The sequence below is a fragment of the Rhinoderma darwinii genome (genome assembly GCF_050947455.1).
Source record: "Rhinoderma darwinii isolate aRhiDar2 chromosome 5 unlocalized genomic scaffold, aRhiDar2.hap1 SUPER_5_unloc_13, whole genome shotgun sequence".
Lineage (NCBI taxonomy): Eukaryota > Metazoa > Chordata > Amphibia > Anura > Rhinodermatidae > Rhinoderma > Rhinoderma darwinii.
The window spans coordinates 216,717-234,570 of record NW_027461769.1 but is presented as its reverse complement, the minus strand read 5'-3'; the positions used below and the strand labels follow the sequence as shown (position 1 = coordinate 234,570).

The following is a 17,854-nucleotide window of genomic DNA, read 5'->3' as shown; positions in this document are numbered from 1 at the left end:
GAGAGTTGTAGGCTTTACTTTCGTTTAAAGCCTCATTCCTCAGGTTCTGAGAGCCAGCGGGTGGGTATAATTATGTCCCGGCTCCAGGAAGGGCCCCAAGAGTGGGCCTTCTCCTTGGCTCCTGATGCCCCTGAACTTTCCTCCGTTGATTGTTTCTTTTCTGCTCTCGGACTTATTTATGACGAGACTGACAGGACTGCCTTTGCCGAGAGTCAGCTGGTGACCTTAAGTCAGGGTAAGAGACCTGTTGAGGAGTATTGCTCTGACTTTCGGAAGTGGTGCGTAGCTTCTCGGTGGAATGACCCTGCCTTAAGGTGCCAGTTTAGGTTGGGTCTGTCGAATGCCCTGAAAGACCTGCTAGTTAGCTATCCCTCTTCTGACTCCCTAGACCAGGTTATGGCTTTAGCGATACGACTTGACCGACGTCTCAGGGAACGACAACGTGAACGTTTATTTGTTTTCTCCTCCGACTCCCCCATGATGCCTCCCGAAGCTCCGTTGCTTCGTTCCTCCCCGAAAGATTCAGAGATACCTATGCAACTCGGGGCCTCCGTGTCCCCCCAACAACGTAGAGAATTCCGCAGGAAGAATGGTCTCTGCTTCTACTGTGGGGACGACAAGCATCAAGTGAACAACTGTCCTAAGCGTAAGGTTGCAGCCAGAGAACTTCCGCGTCTAAGTGATCATCGGGGAGGTCACTTGGGCGCACAGGTATTTCCCGTAAATATGAAACGTACTAAGATCTTGCTTCCCTTTCAGGTCTCTTTTGGTGGTAGGTCTGCTACCGGCAGTGCTTTCGTGGATTCAGGGTCCTCTACTAATATCATGTCTGTGGAATTTGCTATGTCCCTTGCTATGCCTCTTATTGATTTGCCTAAACCTGTCCCGGTAGTGGGTATCGACGCCACTCCTCTTGCTAATGGTTATTTTACACAGCATACCCCTGTTTTTGAACTCCTTGTTGGCTCCATGCATTTGGAGCAATGCTCTGTACTGTTGATGCAGGGATTATCGTACGATTTGGTGCTAGGTCTTCCCTGGTTGCAGTTGCATAATCCTACGTTTGACTGGAATACTGGGGAGCTAACCAAATGGGGTAATGAATGTTGTACGTCATGTTTTTCTGTTAATTCTATTTCTCCCCCTAAGGAGGCGAATACGCTACCCGAGTTTGTTCAGGACTTCGCTGATGTTTTCTCTAGGGAGGCCTCCGAAGTGTTACCTCCTCATAGAGAATACGATTGCGCTATCGAATTGGTACCAGGAGCTAAGCTTCCTAAGGGTAGGATATTTAATCTTTCTTGTCCCGAACGTGAAGCTATGAGAGTGTATATCCAGGAATCCCTGGCCAAGGGTTACATTCGTCCCTCTTCTTCTCCGGTAGGTGCTGGCTTCTTCTTCGTGGGGAAGAAGGATGGTGGTCTTAGGCCATGCATTGACTACCGTAGCCTGAATAAGGTCACGGTAAGGAACCAGTATCCCCTTCCTTTGATTCCTGATCTCTTTAATCAGGTTCAGGGGGCCCAATGGTTTTCTAAATTGGATCTACGGGGGGCGTATAACCTTATTCGCATCAAAGAGGGGGATGAGTGGAAGACTGCGTTTAACACGCCCGAAGGCCATTTCGAATACCTCGTCATGCCCTTTGGGTTGTGTAATGCCCCTGCGGTCTTCCAGAATTTCATAAATGAGATTTTGAGAAATTACCTGGGGATTTTTCTGGTAGTGTACCTTGATGACATACTGGTGTTTTCCAAGGACTGGTCCTCCCACGTGGAGCATGTCAGGAAGGTGCTCCAGGTCCTTCGGGAAAATAAACTGTTTGCCAAAACCGAAAAATGTGTGTTTGGGGTACAGGAGATTCCATTTTTGGGTCAAATCCTCACTCCTCATGAATTCCGCATGGACCCAGCCAAGGTTCAGGCTGTGGCGGAATGGGTCCAACCTGCCTCCCTGAAGGCGTTACAGTGTTTTTTGGGGTTTGCTAATTATTACAGGAGATTTATTGCTAACTTCTCGGTCATCGCTAAGCCCCTTACGGACCTCACTCGCAAAGGTGCTGATCTCCTCCACTGGCCTCCTGAGGCTGTCCAGGCTTTTGAGGTCCTTAAGAAGTGCTTTGTCTCGGCCCCGGTGCTGGTTCAGCCCAACCAAATGGAGCCATTTATCGTGGAAGTTGACGCATCTGAGGTGGGAGTGGGGGCTGTCTTGTCCCAGGGTACCAGGTCCCTCACCCATCTCCGCCCCTGTGCCTACTTCTCCAGGAAGTTTTCGCCAACTGAAAGTAACTATGATATTGGCAACCGCGAACTCTTAGCCATTAAATGGGCATTTGAAGAGTGGCGCCACTTCCTGGAGGGGGCTAGGCACCAGGTAACGGTTCTTACCGACCACAAGAATCTGGTGTTCCTAGAATCTGCACGGAGGCTAAACCCGAGACAAGCTCGATGGGCGTTATTTTTTACCAGATTCAATTTTTTGGTTACCTATAGGGCTGGGTCTAAAAATATTAAGGCTGATGCACTGTCGCGTAGCTTCATGGCCAGCCCTCCTTCGGAGGAAGATCCTGCTTGTATTTTGCCTCCAGGTATAATCATTTCCTCGATCGATTCTGATTTAGTCTCTGAAATTGCTGCTGATCAAGGTGCAGCTCCCGGGAACCTTCCTGAGAACAAGCTGTTTGTTCCCCTGCAATTCCGGCTAAGGGTACTTAGGGAAAATCATGACTCCGCACTATCTGGCCATCCCGGCATCCTGGGTACCAAACACCTCATTACCAGAAATTATTGGTGGCCTGGGTTGCCTAAAGACGTTAAGGCCTACGTCGCCGCTTGTGAGGTTTGTGCTAGGTCCAAGACTCCCAGGTCCCGACCAGCGGGCTTACTGCGTTCGTTGCCCATTCCCCAGAGACCTTGGACACATATCTCCATGGATTTTATCACCGATTTGCCTCCATCCCAAGGCAAGTCGGTGGTGTGGGTGGTGGTGGACCGCTTCAGTAAGATGTGCCACTTTGTGCCCCTCAAGAAACTACCCAACGCCAAAACGTTGGCTACCTTGTTTGTCAAACACATCCTGCGTCTCCATGGGGTCCCTGTCAATATTGTTTCGGACAGAGGGGTACAATTTGTTTCATTGTTTTGGAGAGCCTTCTGTATGAAGTTGGGGATTGATCTGTCCTTCTCCTCTGCCTTCCATCCTGAAACCAATGGCCAAACGGAGAGGACTAATCAGTCTCTAGAACAATACTTAAGGTGTTTTGTCTCTGACTGTCAATTTGATTGGGTCTCTTTCATTCCCCTCGCCGAATTTTCCCTTAATAACCGGGTCAGTAACTCGTCTGGGGTCTCTCCTTTTTTTTGTAATTTTGGGTTTAATCCACGGTTCTCCTCCGTTTCACCTGGTAGTTCCAACAATCCTGAGGTAGAGGTCGTTCATCGGGAACTGTGCACAGTCTGGGCCCAGGTTCAGAAAAACTAGAGGTGTCCCAGAGCGTACAAAAAACTCAGGCTGATAAAAAACGTTCTGCTAACCCCCTGTTTATGGTCGGGGATCTGGTGTGGTTGTCGTCTAGGAACTTGCGTCTCAAGGTTCCGTCCAAGAAGTTTGCTCCCCGGTTTATTGGGCCGTATAAGGTCATTGAGGTCCTCAATCCTGTCTCCCGGCTGGAGTTACCCCCGTCTTTTCGGATACACGACGTGTTTCATGCCTCCCTCCTCAAACGCTGCTCCCCGTCCTTGGCTCCCTCGAGGAGACCTCCTGTTCCCATCCTCACCCCGGAGGGGGTGGAATTCGAGGTGGCCAGGATTGTGGACAGCAAGATGGTCCAAGGCTCCCTCCAGTACCTGGTCCATTGGAGAGGATACGGGCCCGAGGAGAGGACTTGGGTACCCGCCCGGGATGTTCACGCTGGGGTATTGGTCAGGAGGTTCCACCTGCGTTTCCCCAGTAAGCCAGGTCCACTTAGAAAGGGTCCGGTGGCCCCTCATAAAAGGGGGGGTACTGTAAAGGATCTGCCAGGCACTGCGGGGTTAACTCCCAGAACTAATCAGTCAGCACCTGAGAATACATCCCTGAGACTGACTCCTGCTTCCACCATTCAGGCTGGCAGGCTTAGGAGTGGGAGAGCCTATCGTAACCTGGCCAGACTCAGCTAGCTCCCGCCCTCGGTCTATTTAAGCCTGCACTTCCTGTCCCTCGGTGCTTGTTATTGCTTTTGTTTCCTTCCTTGTGGTTCCTGGCCCAGCTACAGCTCCTGCTATTTTTGATCCTGCTCCATACCGACCCTGGCTTACCGACTACTCTTCTGCTTTTCGTTTTGTACCTCGCACACTCCTGGCTTGACTCGGCTCGTTCACCACTCTGGTTGCTCACGGTGTTGCCGTGGGCAACGGCCCCTTTTCCTTGCTTGTGTTCCTTGTATGTTTGTCGTGCACTTACTGAGCGCGGGGACCGCCGTCCAGTTGTACCCCGTCGCCTAGGGCGGGTCGTTGCAAGTAGGCAGGGACAGAGTGGCGGGTAGATTAGGGCTCACTTGTCCGTCTCCCTACCCCCTGCCGTTACAGTTTGCCATTGTTTCTGTCTTTCTGAAGGGATCTACCCTTTTAATCCCATTATTTCAACACCTGTTGGACAATGCATGAGTGATAATGAGCTAATTGATTAAATGCAATTAATGAATACATTGCCACCTCTTGTTTTGTGTCGTCTGTGTGTCTGTGTTTCCGGCATTTCACATTGGAACAGCTCATTCACCTTCCTTGTCTTCTCTCCGCCCTCCCTTTTAGGTAAGTTAAAGAGCTGCACCTGAGCCAGCCACTGATTGATGCAGCACCACAGTCAAATAGTGGAGTAGGGGAACAGCAAACAGCCATTAAAGCCGCCCGCCCGCTCGCCCGCTCTCCCGCCCGCCCGCCCGCCCGCCACAATGGACCTACCTGTGTACACTAGATGGATGTGATGGAATGTACTGTCGTCCCTACATTTCAAGAAGGAGTAAGAATTGCAGTTGCAACAAAGCCTTGCTTGCCTACAAAGAGAGCAGCAATTTGGATTTGTTACTATGTTACCTAGAAGAATAACAAACTGTGCAAGGATGGAGGTTGTAGGAGCAAGGAGAAGTTGTCTGTAAAGTTGGTGGATGCTTATTTTCCATTTTGCAGTCCCTTGTCTCCCTCTTGTGGCCTCCTGGAGGCAACTAGCTGTGCAAAAAAAGACAGCCTGGCGGCCGGCTGTTGCAGTGTTGCCCTCTCAGGCAACACTGAGTGACTGACTGAGCCGCACCGTCTTATATAAAGTTCAGACGGAACTTTGCACGTGTCATAGTGGAGCCCTGAGGAGCCAGAGCCAGCTTTCTGACATCATAATGGGGCCTCAGAGATAAAAGCCTGGGCCCAGGCAGTGTTGGTCAGTGCTGCTCAGCAGGCAGCACTGGACTGGACTGGATTACAGCTGATACAAGGTGTGAAGGAACAAGGGGTGGCTGTGGGCATGCACTGGCTGCCGCTGCCAGTGTTTATCTGCATGGCAGCAGGGCATTTGGGCGTTGCCAGGAAGGCGTTTTTATGTAGATTCCTCCTCTTTCAGCACTGCATTGTGGTGCAAGCAAAAGAAGCAAATCCTGTCTGGCTTCCTCTCCGGCCTTTATTCACCTCCCGTGTAGCTGTGAGTGTGTGAGCCTGCAGGGCCCCATGGAATTGCCTAGAAGTAGGCTGAATCGCTGCAAGGGCTGAACAGCAGTATCGGGCAGGCTCGGGCAACGCGCGGCCCGTTCGGGTTATCGCTTCTCGGCCTTTTGGCTAAGATCAAGTGTAGTATCTGTTCTTATCAGTTTAATATCTGATACGTCCCCTATCTGGGGACCATATATTAAATGGATTTTTAGAACAGGGAGATGGAAATAGAGCTTGCTCTGTCCACTCCACGCATTGACCTGGTATTGCAGTATTTCCAGGACCGGTGCACCCTTTCCTTATGTGTTGACTAAAATCAGATTCCAAAAGTGTTTTTTGTGTTTGCCATTGTTTCTGTCTTTCTGAAGGGATCTCCCCTTTTAATCCCATTATTTCAACACCTGTTGGACAATGCATGAGTGATAATGAGCTAATTGATTAAATGCAATTAATGAATACATTGCCACCTCTTGTTTTGTGTCGTCTGTGTGTCTGTGTTTCCGGCATTTCACATTGGAACAGCTCATTTACCTTCCTTGTCTTCTCTCCGCCCTCCCTTTTAGGTGAGTTAAAGAGCTGCACCTGAGCCAGGCACTGATTGATGCAGCACCACAGTCAAATAGTGGAGTGGAGTAGGGGAACAGCAAACAGCCATTAAAGCCGCCCGCCCGCCCGCCCGCCCGCCCGCCCGCCACAATGGACCTACCTGTGTACACTAGATGGATGTGATGGAATGTACTGTCGTCCCTACATTTCAAGAAGGAGTAAGAATTGCAGTTGCAACAAAGCCTTGCTTGCCTACAAAGAGAGCAGCAATTTGGATTTGTTACTATGTTACCTACAAGAATAACAAACTGTGCAAGGATGGAGGTTGTAGGAGCAAGGAGAAGTTGTCTGTAAAGTTGGTGGATGCTTATTTTCCATTTTGCAGTCCCTTGTCTCCCTCTTGTGGCCTCCTGGAGGCAACTAGCTGTGCAAAAAAAGACAGCCTGGCGGCCGGCTGTTGCAGTGTTGCCCTCTCAGGCAACACTGAGTGACTGACTGAGCCGCACCGTCTTATATAAAGTTCAGACGGAACTTTGCACGTGTCATAGTGGAGCCCTGAGGAGCCAGAGCCAGCTTTCTGACATCATAATGGGGCCTCAGAGATAAAAGCCTGGGCCCAGGCAGTGTTGGTCAGTGCTGCTCAGCAGGAAGCACTGGACTGGACTGGATTACAGCTGATACAAGGTGTGAAGGAACAAGGGGTGGCTGTGGGCATGCACTGGCTGCCGCTGCCAGTGTTTATCTGCATGGCAGCAGGGCATTTGGGCGTTGCCAGGAAGGCGTTTTTATGTAGATTCCTCCTCTTTCAGCACTGCATTGTGGTGCAAGCAAAAGAAGCAAATCCTGTCTGGCTTTCTCTCCGGCCTTTATTCACCTCCCGTGTAGCTGTGAGTGTGTGAGCCTGCAGGGCCCCATGGAATTGCCTAGAAGTAGGCTGAATCGCTGCAAGGGCTGAACAGCAGTATCGGGCAGGCTCGGGCAACGCGCGGCCCGTTCGGGTTATCGCTTCTCGGCCTTTTGGCTAAGATCAAGTGTAGTATCTGTTCTTATCAGTTTAATATCTGATACGTCCCCTATCTGGGGACCATATATTAAATGGATTTTTAGAACAGGGAGATGGAAATAGAGCTTGCTCTGTCCACTCCACGCATTGACCTGGTATTGCAGTATTTCCAGGACCGGTGCACCCTTTCCTTATGTGTTGACTAAAATCAGATTCCAAAAGTGTTTTTTGTGTTTGCCATTGTTTCTGTCTTTCTGAAGGGATCTCCCCTTTTAATCCCATTATTTCAACACCTGTTGGACAATGCATGAGTGATAATGAGCTAATTGATTAAATGCAATTAATGAATACATTGCCACCTCTTGTTTTGTGTCGTCTGTGCGTCTGTGTTTCCGGCATTTCACATTGGAACAGCTCATTCACCTTCCTTGTCTTCTCTCCGCCCTCCCTTTTAGGTAAGTTAAAGAGCTGCACCTGAGCCAGCCACTGATTGATGCAGCACCACAGTCAAATAGTGGAGTGGAGTAGGGGAACAGCAAACAGCCATTAAAGCCGCCCGCCCGCCCGCCACAATGGACCTACCTGTGTACACTAGATGGATGTGATGGAATGTGCTGTCGTCCCTACATTTCAAGAAGGAGTAAGAATTGCAGTTGCAACAAAGCCTTGGTTGCCTACAAAGAGAGCAGCAATTTGGATTTGTTACTATGTTACCTAGAAGAATAACAAACTGTGCAAGGATGGAGGTTGTAGGAGCAAGGAGAAGTTGTCTGTAAAGTTGGTGGATGCTTATTTTCCATTTTGCAGTCCCTTGTCTCCCTCTTGTGGCCTCCTGGAGGCAACTAGCTGTGCAAAAAAAGATAGCCTGGCGGCCGGCTGTTGCAGTGTTGCCCTCTCTGGCAACACTGAGTGACTGACTGAGCCGCACCGTCTTATATAAAGTTCAGACGGAACTTTGCACGTGTCATAGTGGAGCCCTGAGGAGCCAGAGCCAGCTTTCTGACATCATAATGGGGCCTCAGAGATAAAAGCCTGGGCCCAGGCAGTGTTGGTCAGTGCTGCTCAGCAGGCAGCACTGGACTGGACTGGATTACAGCTGATACAAGGTGTGAAGGAACAAGGGGTGGCTGTGGGCATGCACTGGCTGCCGCTGCCAGTGTTTATCTGCATGGCAGCAGGGCATTTGGGCGTTGCCAGGAAGGCGTTTTTATGTAGATTCCTCCTCTTTCAGCACTGCATTGTGGTGCAAGCAAAAGAAGCAAATCCTGTCTGGCTTCCTCTCCGGCCTTTATTCACCTCCCGTGTAGCTGTGAGTGTGTGAGCCTGCAGGGCCCCATGGAATTGCCTAGAAGTAGGCTGAATCGCTGCAAGGGCTGAACAGCAGTATCGGGCAGGCTCGGGCAACGCGCGGCCCGTTCGGGTTATCGCTTCTCGGCCTTTTGGCTAAGATCAAGTGTAGTATCTGTTCTTATCAGTTTAATATCTGATACGTCCCCTATCTGGGGACCATATATTAAATGGATTTTTAGAACAGGGAGATGGAAATAGAGCTTGCTCTGTCCACTCCACGCATTGACCTGGTATTGCAGTATTTCCAGGACCGTTGCACCCTTTCCTTATGTGTTGACTAAAATCAGATTCCAAAAGTGTTTTTTGTGTTTGCCATTGTTTCTGTCTTTCTGAAGGGATCTCCCCTTTTAATCCCATTATTTCAACACCTGTTGGACAATGCATGAGTGATAATGAGCTAATTGATTAAATGCAATTAATGAATACATTAACACCTCTTGTTTTGTGTCGTCTGTGTGTCTGTGTTTCCGGCATTTCACATTGGAACAGCTCATTCACCTTCCTTGTCTTCTCTCCGCCCTCCCTTTTAGGTAAGTTAAAGAGCTGCACCTGAGCCAGCCACTGATTGATGCAGCACCACAGTCAAATAGTGGAGTGGAGTAGGGGAACAGCAAACAGCCATTAAAGCCGCCCGCCCGCCCGCCCGCCACAATGGACCTACCTGTGTACACTAGATGGATGTGATGGAATGTACTGTCGTCCCTACATTTCAAGAAGGAGTAAGAATTGCAGTTGCAACAAAGCCTTGCTTGCCTACAAAGAGAGCAGAAATTTGGATTTGTTACTATGTTACCTAGAAGAATAACAAACTGTGCAAGGATGGAGGTTGTAGGAGCAAGGAGAAGTTGTCTGTAAAGTTGGTGGATGCTTATTTTCCATTTTGCAGTCCCTTGTCTCCCTCTTGTGGCCTCCTGGAGGCAACTAGCTGTGCAAAAAAAGACAGCCTGGCGGCCGGCTGTTGCAGTGTTGCCCTCTCAGGCAACACTGAGTGACTGACTGAGCCGCACCGTCTTATATAAAGTTCAGACGGAACTTTGCACGTGTCATAGTGGAGCCCTGAGGAGCCAGAGCCAGCTTTCTGACATCATAATGGGGCCTCAGAGATAAAAGCCTGGGCCCAGGCAGTGTTGGTCAGTGCTGCTCAGCAGGCAGCACTGGACTGGACTGGATTACAGCTGATACAAGGTGTGAAGGAACAAGGGGTGGCTGTGGGCATGCACTGGCTGCCGCTGCCAGTGTTTATCTGCATGGCAGCAGGGCATTTGGGCGTTGCCAGGAAGGCGTTTTTATGTAGATTCCTCCTCTTTCAGCACTGCATTGTGGTGCAAGCAAAAGAAGCAAATCCTGTCTGGCTTCCTCTCCGGCCATTATTCACCTCCCGTGTAGCTGTGAGTGTGTGAGCCTGCAGGGCCCCATGGAATTGCCTAGAAGTAGGCTGAATCGCTGCAAGGGCTGAACAGCAGTATCGGGCAGGCTCGGGCAACGCGCGGCCCCTTTCGGGTTATCGCTTCTCGGCCTTTTGGCTCAGATCTGTAGTGGGTTTGAAACCATTAGGCAAGGTTCCTACAGTGGAAACCTACCTGCTCGGCCTTTTCGGTTTTCGGACCGAACTGCTGCTATTGAGGGGTGGCTGAAAGCTGTAGTGCCTTTTCCTTAGGAGGATCCGGATTCTTTTCGTGGAGGGAGAAATTCTTTGGACGTGGGATTCTGGATTATCGATTTGGATCAGGAGGCGATCGAGCTTGGATTTCTGGGCTGTGAGTATATTTTTCATTTGGAACGATGGAAGGAAGATCGGATAATTTCCAGGACTTCTTTGCGGATGATACTCCTTTGAAGGACACGATTCGTTTTGTCATCTCGCCGCAATACCGCCAGGTAAAAGAACTGGGGTTTCTTTATTCCAATGTGTTTGGTCCTATCCTGAAGATCAAGGATGGGGATTATTTTTGTGTTCAATCGTTTAACTCCCGTGGAATTCACGATGTTACTTTGAACTCTTGTGGGATTTGTGAAGCAGCGTATGCTCTCTATGAGCGAAATAGAGGACATGCTATGTTGGAGGGAGTAAAGGTCCTTCCTTTGTTTCAATATCAATATAAACTGCTGACAGTGCAAATGTACAACCCATTTATTTCTGATATGGAAGTCACATCCTTTTTGTACAACTTTTGTGAGAAGGTGACCCTTAAGAAACATGGGATTACTAATTTCGGTGCATGGAATGGGAAAAGGATCTACAGTGTGGTCTTTAAAAAAGATCCGACTGCTGAGGGGGGTGTTCTGAGACCACCCCCTATTATTTTCATCAACAGGAGTAGGGGTTATCTTTTTTTTACGGGGATGCCCCAATACTGTCGTAGATGTCGCAAATATGGACATGCTGACATGGCCTGTAAGCGTTGCATGAAATGCCATGATTCCGTTCATCAGGAAACAGATTGTCCTAAAAAAAGAGAGGAGGAAATTTTGTCAGATGAGGACTTCGTGCCTCCAGAAGAGGCGCAGGCTCCTATAGGTTCTGTGGTACAGAATAAGGGCAAGGAAAAAAAAGAGGAAAAAAAGAAGGATAAAAAGAGCTCCCAGGGGAAAACAAAATCCTCAGGTGTGGAGGCTTTAGTGGTAGAAAAAGAGAAAAAAATATCAAAAGAGAAAAAGGAGAAGAAAAAAGAGGAATTAACTGTGGTGTTGGAGACTCCCCTTTCACCCCTTGGGCAAGCAGGTTCGTCTGGTGCTCAGGAGGAGATGGAGTTGGCAACAAAAAGTTTAAAAAGATATACTAGAGAAGAAGAGAAAGTGAGTGATGAAGAGACTGACCAAAGTGGGAAGAAAAGCAAGGTTTATGATCTTCTTGGAGATATTTCTCCCTCTGACTCATCTGGAGCTGAAGATCTGAAGATTGATACTTCTCCACCATTTATCGATGAGGGCGGGGGAGAAAGCCCTGGCATCTTGGTTAAAAGATGATCAGGGCTGCCTCCCTGAATGTTCAGGGGTTTAATAACCAATATAAACGTACAGCCATTTATGATTTTTTTAATAATGAAAATTATGACTTTGTTTTCTTACAGGAATGTAATTTAGAAAAGAGATTATGTTATAAGTATCTACAAGGTATATGGAAAGGTAAATCTTGTTTTTCAGGTGGAAACGAATTCAAAAGTGACGGGATAGGTTTTTTATGTTCTAAAGATTGGGAAATTGTTAGGTATGAAGAAATATACCCAGGGCGCATACTTATGGTGGAGGTTTTAAAAGATAGCAAAAAAATCAAGTGTTTTTGCATATATGCAAATACAGAAAAAAATTTGAGAATTCACCTTTTTGAGTTACTACAGTTGTTTATTGTTGGTTCAGATCCCATCATCATTGGTGGTGATTTTAACTGTCAAATCTGTAAAAAAAAAGAAGGATCAGTATCTGTTTTGAAAAATATTCTTTCTGCCTGTAACCTTAAAGATACCTGGGAACTAGGTGGAAAAAGGAAAGAGTATGAGCTTACTTGGAGTAATCGTGGATGCTCATCTAGACTAGATTATATTTTTGTATCTAGTGATTTGATGTGTTCTTCTTTTAAATCCTTTGACAGTTGTTTTACAGATCACAAGTTAATTGAATGTACACTAAATTATGAGGTTTCAGAAGGTAAGGTGCCATCACACTGGAAACTTAATGTGTCCCTCTTGGAAGGAAATAAGGTTAAAGAAGAATTCTGTAAGTTTTATGATAAACTAAAACAAAAAGAGGGCGAGTTTAATAATGTATTGGAGTGGTGGGATTTCATGAAGAGGGGTTTTAAAACCTTCTTTGTTAAATATGGGAAGAAGATAGCCTATGCAAAAAAGAAACTATACATTGATCTTAGTTCTAGGCTCCAGTGTTTTTACCTCTTTAGAAACAATGGTATAGAAATGGATGATCAAATTGAGGATGTAAAAAGTCAGATAAATAATTTATTAAAAGAAAAAGGGAAAGAGATTATTTTCAACTCTCGTGTAAGAATCCTTGAAAAGGATGAGAAATGCTCTCATTTCTTTTTTAAAAAAATTAACGGGAAAAAAGATTTTATTGAGTGTCTAGAAGGGGAAACAAACCGTGAAGAGAAATTATTAAAAGCAAAAAATTTTTATGAGGAATTATTTTCCGAAAAGGTGCTTGATGCCTCTTTAAAGGAACATTTTATGGGGTTGTTAGATAAAAAGCTTAGCACTGATGAGATGATGTTTCTAGAGGAGGAATTTTCTAAAAATGAAATATTAGATACGATTAATAGTTTTCAGAATTTAAAAACCCCTGGTATGGATGGTCTACCAATAGAATTCTATAAAAAATTCTGGGATGTGATAGGTGAGGATGTGTTCAAAGTTTTTTCTCAAATTGAATCTTCATTAATAATCCCAGAGTCCTGGTTGGAGGGTCTTATTGTTTTAATTTTTAAAAAAGGTGATAAAAAATTAATCAAGAATTGGAGGCCAATTACGCTACTGAACACCGATTATAAAATTTATGCAAAATTGTTAGGTAATCGTTTAAAAAAAGTGATAGCATCAATAATTGGGGTTGACCAGACATGCGCTGTGCCAAAAAGAAAAATTGTCGATTCTTTGGTTTTGCTACGGGATATTATTTGGGACAGCAAGGACCGCAATCAGGATTTAGCTTTGATCTCCTTTGATTTTGAAAAAGCTTATGATAGAGTTTCACACGATTTCTTATTCACAGTTTTAAGCAAATTAGGATGTTCAGAGGGTTTTATTAATCGTATTAAAATCTTATACAAGGGAGGTTTTAGTAAAATTTCAGTTAATGGTTCCTTATCTGATAAAGTTCATATTCGATGTGGGGTGAAACAGGGCTGCCCTCTGTCACCTATCTTATTTATATGTGCAATTGAACCCCTCTTAGAGGCTTTTAGGAAAGATAAAGTAATTAACGTTTTTTTCATCCCGGGCTGTAAAAATGAACAAGTTAAAGTTATTGCATATATGGATGACGTGACAGTTTTGGTGCGTGATCTTAGAAGTTTTAATAGGGTTTTAAGAACAGTGGATTGGTTCTGTGGAGCATCAGGTTTCAAAGTGAATTTAGATAAAACCGGTGTTTTAACAATTGGGAAATTTACCCTTGAACCTGATTGTAAGTTGCTTAAAATGCATGACATGAAGATTTTAGGTATTTATTTTTCAGAATCTTGTGGGAATATAAAAAATTGGGAATCCTTGCTGGAAAGGGTAAGGAAAAAGATTTCCTTTTGGAATTTGCGAACTTTGACTCTTGAAGGTAAAATTTTGATCATAAAACAAGTTTTACTCCCCATGATTTTGTACATATCTGCTGTTTTTATCCCCCCAAATAATATCATGAAAAAACTTATTAAAATCTGTTTTTATTTCCTATGGAAATCAAATATGGAAAGAGTCAAAAGGGAGGAGTTGTATAAACCTAGGAATAAAGGAGGGAAAGGCTTCCCCGATATTAGGTCTTTTTTGTATATTAAATATTTGGCCTATTGTACAAGCACTTTATTGGGGCCCAGTTCAAAGATAAAAACTTTTCTTATTTATAATCTTGGGTTTTATATAAGGAAATACAAGTGGTTAGAAATTGACTTAAACAGACCATATAAGTTTTTACCACCAGAACATTATATTATTTTAGAGAAAATTTTAAGGGAGTTTGAGTTGTTAAAATCTGACTTAAGTATTATTACTAATCATAAAAAAGTGTTAAAGATCTTAGATGAGAGGAAAATTATGAGTTCTGTAACAGGTTTCTCTGTAAGAATTGTACAAGGTATTTGGATCAATGTTAACCTGTTTTACTTGTCTAACGAACATAAGGACCTGTTGTGGTGTATGTTGAAGGATTGCTTACCTACAAGAGAATTTCAGCATAGAAGAGGTTTGGTAAGACATGAAAGATGCCCAAGAGTAAGATGTAGCGGAAGTGAAACGCCAACGCATATTTTTTGGAATTGCTCATTTGCACAAAAGATTTGGAGGAAAGTTAGCATCTTAGTTAAATATTTGAGCAAAATTGATCATTTTGATTTTAATATGATCTTTTATGGATTGGGCATTGGTAAAGAGGATTTTAAAGTCGTATGGTTAATATTTACATGTGTTAAGATGGCTTTATGGAAAGCAAGAAATATTGTATTATTTAAAAGAGATGAGCTATCTGTTGAAAACTGTCTTAAACTATGTTTAAGCTATCTGTATGTATATTTCTGGAGAGATAAATTATTACTAGGTACTGATAGAGCAAATGAGATTTGGAAACCAGAAATGTGGAATGTACTTACCTTGTGATGTGTAATCTTGTATTGTTTTCTTCTTTGTTATACCTGTTAAAAAAAAATAAAAAAAGTTAAAATATAATTAAAAAAAACAAAAACAGAAAACAAAACTTATTAAAAAAAGAGAAAAAAAAAAGTAATAATAACAATTAAAAAATGGATAAGATCATGAAAATTATATATTCATACTACAATGATGGTATTGATGAAATCTAAGACTTTCAACCTATGTTTTGTGCTTTAAGATTTCAAATCTGAGTAGTAAGGAAAAAAAATTTAAAAAAAAAAATAAAATCTGCTCTTATCAGTTTAATATCTGATACGTCCCCTATCTGGGGACCATATATTAAATGGATTTTTAGAACAGGGAGATGGAAATAGAGCTTGCTCTGTCCACTCCACGCATTGACCTGGTATTGCAGTATTTCCAGGACCGGTGCACCCTTTCCTTATGTGTTGACTAAAATCAGATTCCAAAAGTGTTTTTTGTGTTTGCCATTGTTTCTGTCTTTCTGAAGGGATCTCCCCTTTTAATCCCATTATTTCAACACCTGTTGGACAATGCATGAGTGATAATGAGCTAATTGATTAAATGCAATTAATGAATACATTGCCACCTCTTGTTTTGTGTCGTCTGTGTGTCTGTGTTTCCGGCATTTCACATTGGAACAGCTTATTCACCTTCCTTGTCTTCTCTCCGCCCTCCCTTTTAGGTAAGTTAAAGAGCTGCACCTAAGCCAGCCACTGATTGATGCAGCACCACAGTCAAATAGTGGAGTGGAGTAGGGGAACAGCAAACAGCCATTAAAGCCGCCCGCCCGCCCGCCACAATGGACCTACCTGTGTACACTAGATGGATGTGATGGAATGTACTGTCGTCCCTACATTTCAAGAAGGAGTAAGAATTGCAGTTGCAACAAAGCCTTGCTTGCCTACAAAGAGAGCAGCAATTTGGATTTGTTACTATGTTACCTAGAAGAATAACAAACTGTGCAAGGATGGAGGTTGTAGGAGCAAGGAGAAGTTGTCTGTAAAGTTGGTGGATGCTTATTTTCCATTTTGCAGTCCCTTGTCTCCCTCTTGTGGCCTCCTGGAGGCAACTAGCTGTGCAAAAAAAGACAGCCTGGCGGCCGGCTGTTGCAGTGTTGCCCTCTCAGGCAACACTGAGTGACTGACTGAGCCGCACCGTCTTATATAAAGTTCAGACGGAACTTTGCACGTGTCATAGTGGAGCCCTGAGGAGCCAGAGCCAGCTTTCTGACATCATAATGGGGCCTCAGAGATAAAAGCCTGGGCCCAGGCAGTGTTGGTCAGTGCTGCTCAGCAGGCAGCACTGGACTGGACTGGATTACAGCTGATACAAGGTGTGAAGGAACAAGGGGTGGCTGTGGGCATGCACTGGCTGTCGCTGCCAGTGTTTATCTGCATGGCAGCAGGGCATTTGGGCGTTGCCAGGAAGGCGTTTTTATGTAGATTCCTCCTCTTTCAGCACTGCATTGTGGTGCAAGCAAAAGAAGCAAATCCTGTCTGGCTTCCTCTCCGGCCATTATTCACCTCCCGTGTAGCTGTGAGTGTGTGAGCCTGCAGGGCCCCATGGAATTGCCTAGAAGTAGGCTGAATCGCTGCAAGGGCTGAACAGCAGTATCGGGCAGGCTCGGGCAACGCGCGGCCCCTTTCGGGTTATCGCTTCTCGGCCTTTTGGCTAAGATCAAGTGTAGTATCTGTTCTTATCAGTTTAATATCTGATACGTCCCCTATCTGGGGACCATATATTAAATGGATTTTTAGAACAGGGAGATGGAAATAGAGCTTGCTCTGTCCACTCCACGCATTGACCTGGTATTGCAGTATTTCCAGGACCGGTGCACCCTTTCCTTATGTGTTGACTAAAATCAGATTCCAAAAGTGTTTTTTGTGTTTGCCATTGTTTCTGTCTTTCTGAAGGGATCTCCCCTTTTAATCCCATTATTTCAACACCTGTTGGACAATGCATGAGTGATAATGAGCTAATTGATTAAATGCAATTAATGAATACATTGCCACCTCTTGTTTTGTGTCGTCTGTGTGTCTGTGTTTCCGGCATTTCACATTGGAACAGCTCATTCACCTTCCTTGTCTTCTCTCCGCCCTCCCTTTTAGGTAAGTTAAAGAGCTGCACCTGAGCCAGCCACTGATTGATGCAGCACCACAGTCAAATAGTGGAGTGGAGTAGGGGAACAGCAAACAGCCATTAAAGCCGCCCGCCCGCCCGCCCGCCACAATGGACCTACCTGTGTACACTAGATGGATGTGATGGAATGTACTGTCGTCCCTACATTTCAAGAAGGAGTAAGAATTGCAGTTGCAACAAAGCCTTGCTTGCCTACAAAGAGAGCAGCAATTTGGATTTGTTACTATGTTACCTAGAAGAATAACAAACTGTGCAAGGATGGAGGTTGTAGGAGCAAGGAGAAGTTGTCTGTAAAGTTGGTGGATGCTTATTTTCCATTTTGCAGTCCCTTGTCTCCCTCTTGTGGCCTCCTGGAGGCAACTAGCTGTGCAAAAAAAGACAGCCTGGCGGCCGGCTGTTGCAGTGTTGCCCTCTCAGGCAACACTGAGTGACTGACTGAGCCGCACCGTCTTATATAACGTTCAGACGGAACTTTGCACCTGTCATAGTGGAGCCCTGAGGAGCCAGAGCCAGCTTTCTGACATCATAATGGGGCCTCAGAGATAAAAGCCTGGGCCCAGGCAGTGTTGGTCAGTGCTGCTCAGCAGGCAGCACTGGACTGGACTGGATTACAGCTGATACAAGGTGTGAAGGAACAAGGGGTGGCTGTGGGCATGCACTGGCTGCCGCTGCCAGTGTTTATCTGCATGGCAGCAGGGCATTTGGGCGTTGCCAGGAAGGCGTTTTTATGTAGATTCCTCCTCTTTCAGCACTGCATTGTGGTGCAAGCAAAAGAAGCAAATCCTGTCTGGCTTCCTCTCTGGCCTTTATTCACC

At 45.4% G+C, this 17,854-nt stretch overlaps 4 non-coding genes and 1 pseudogene across 4 annotated transcripts; all 5 read left to right on the top strand.

The window, feature by feature from the left end:
• The first annotated feature begins 5,778 nt into the window (after positions 1 to 5,778).
• LOC142685354 (U2 spliceosomal RNA) lies at positions 5,779 to 5,969 on the top strand. Its single transcript, XR_012854842.1, has one exon. It is a non-coding gene; the product is annotated as a U2 spliceosomal RNA (small nuclear RNA).
• Positions 5,970 to 7,219: 1,250 nt separating this feature from the next.
• On the top strand, positions 7,220 to 7,410 carry LOC142685353 (U2 spliceosomal RNA). The gene has a single exon (XR_012854841.1). It is a non-coding gene; the product is annotated as a U2 spliceosomal RNA (small nuclear RNA).
• A 1,234-nt stretch (positions 7,411 to 8,644) lies between these two features.
• LOC142685279 (U2 spliceosomal RNA) lies at positions 8,645 to 8,835 on the top strand. Its single transcript, XR_012854785.1, has one exon. It is a non-coding gene; the product is annotated as a U2 spliceosomal RNA (small nuclear RNA).
• Positions 8,836 to 15,141: 6,306 nt separating this feature from the next.
• LOC142685309 (U2 spliceosomal RNA) lies at positions 15,142 to 15,316 on the top strand (annotated as a pseudogene).
• Positions 15,317 to 16,551: 1,235 nt separating this feature from the next.
• LOC142685352 (U2 spliceosomal RNA) lies at positions 16,552 to 16,742 on the top strand. Its single transcript, XR_012854840.1, has one exon. It is a non-coding gene; the product is annotated as a U2 spliceosomal RNA (small nuclear RNA).
• Positions 16,743 to 17,854: the final 1,112 nt, after the last annotated feature.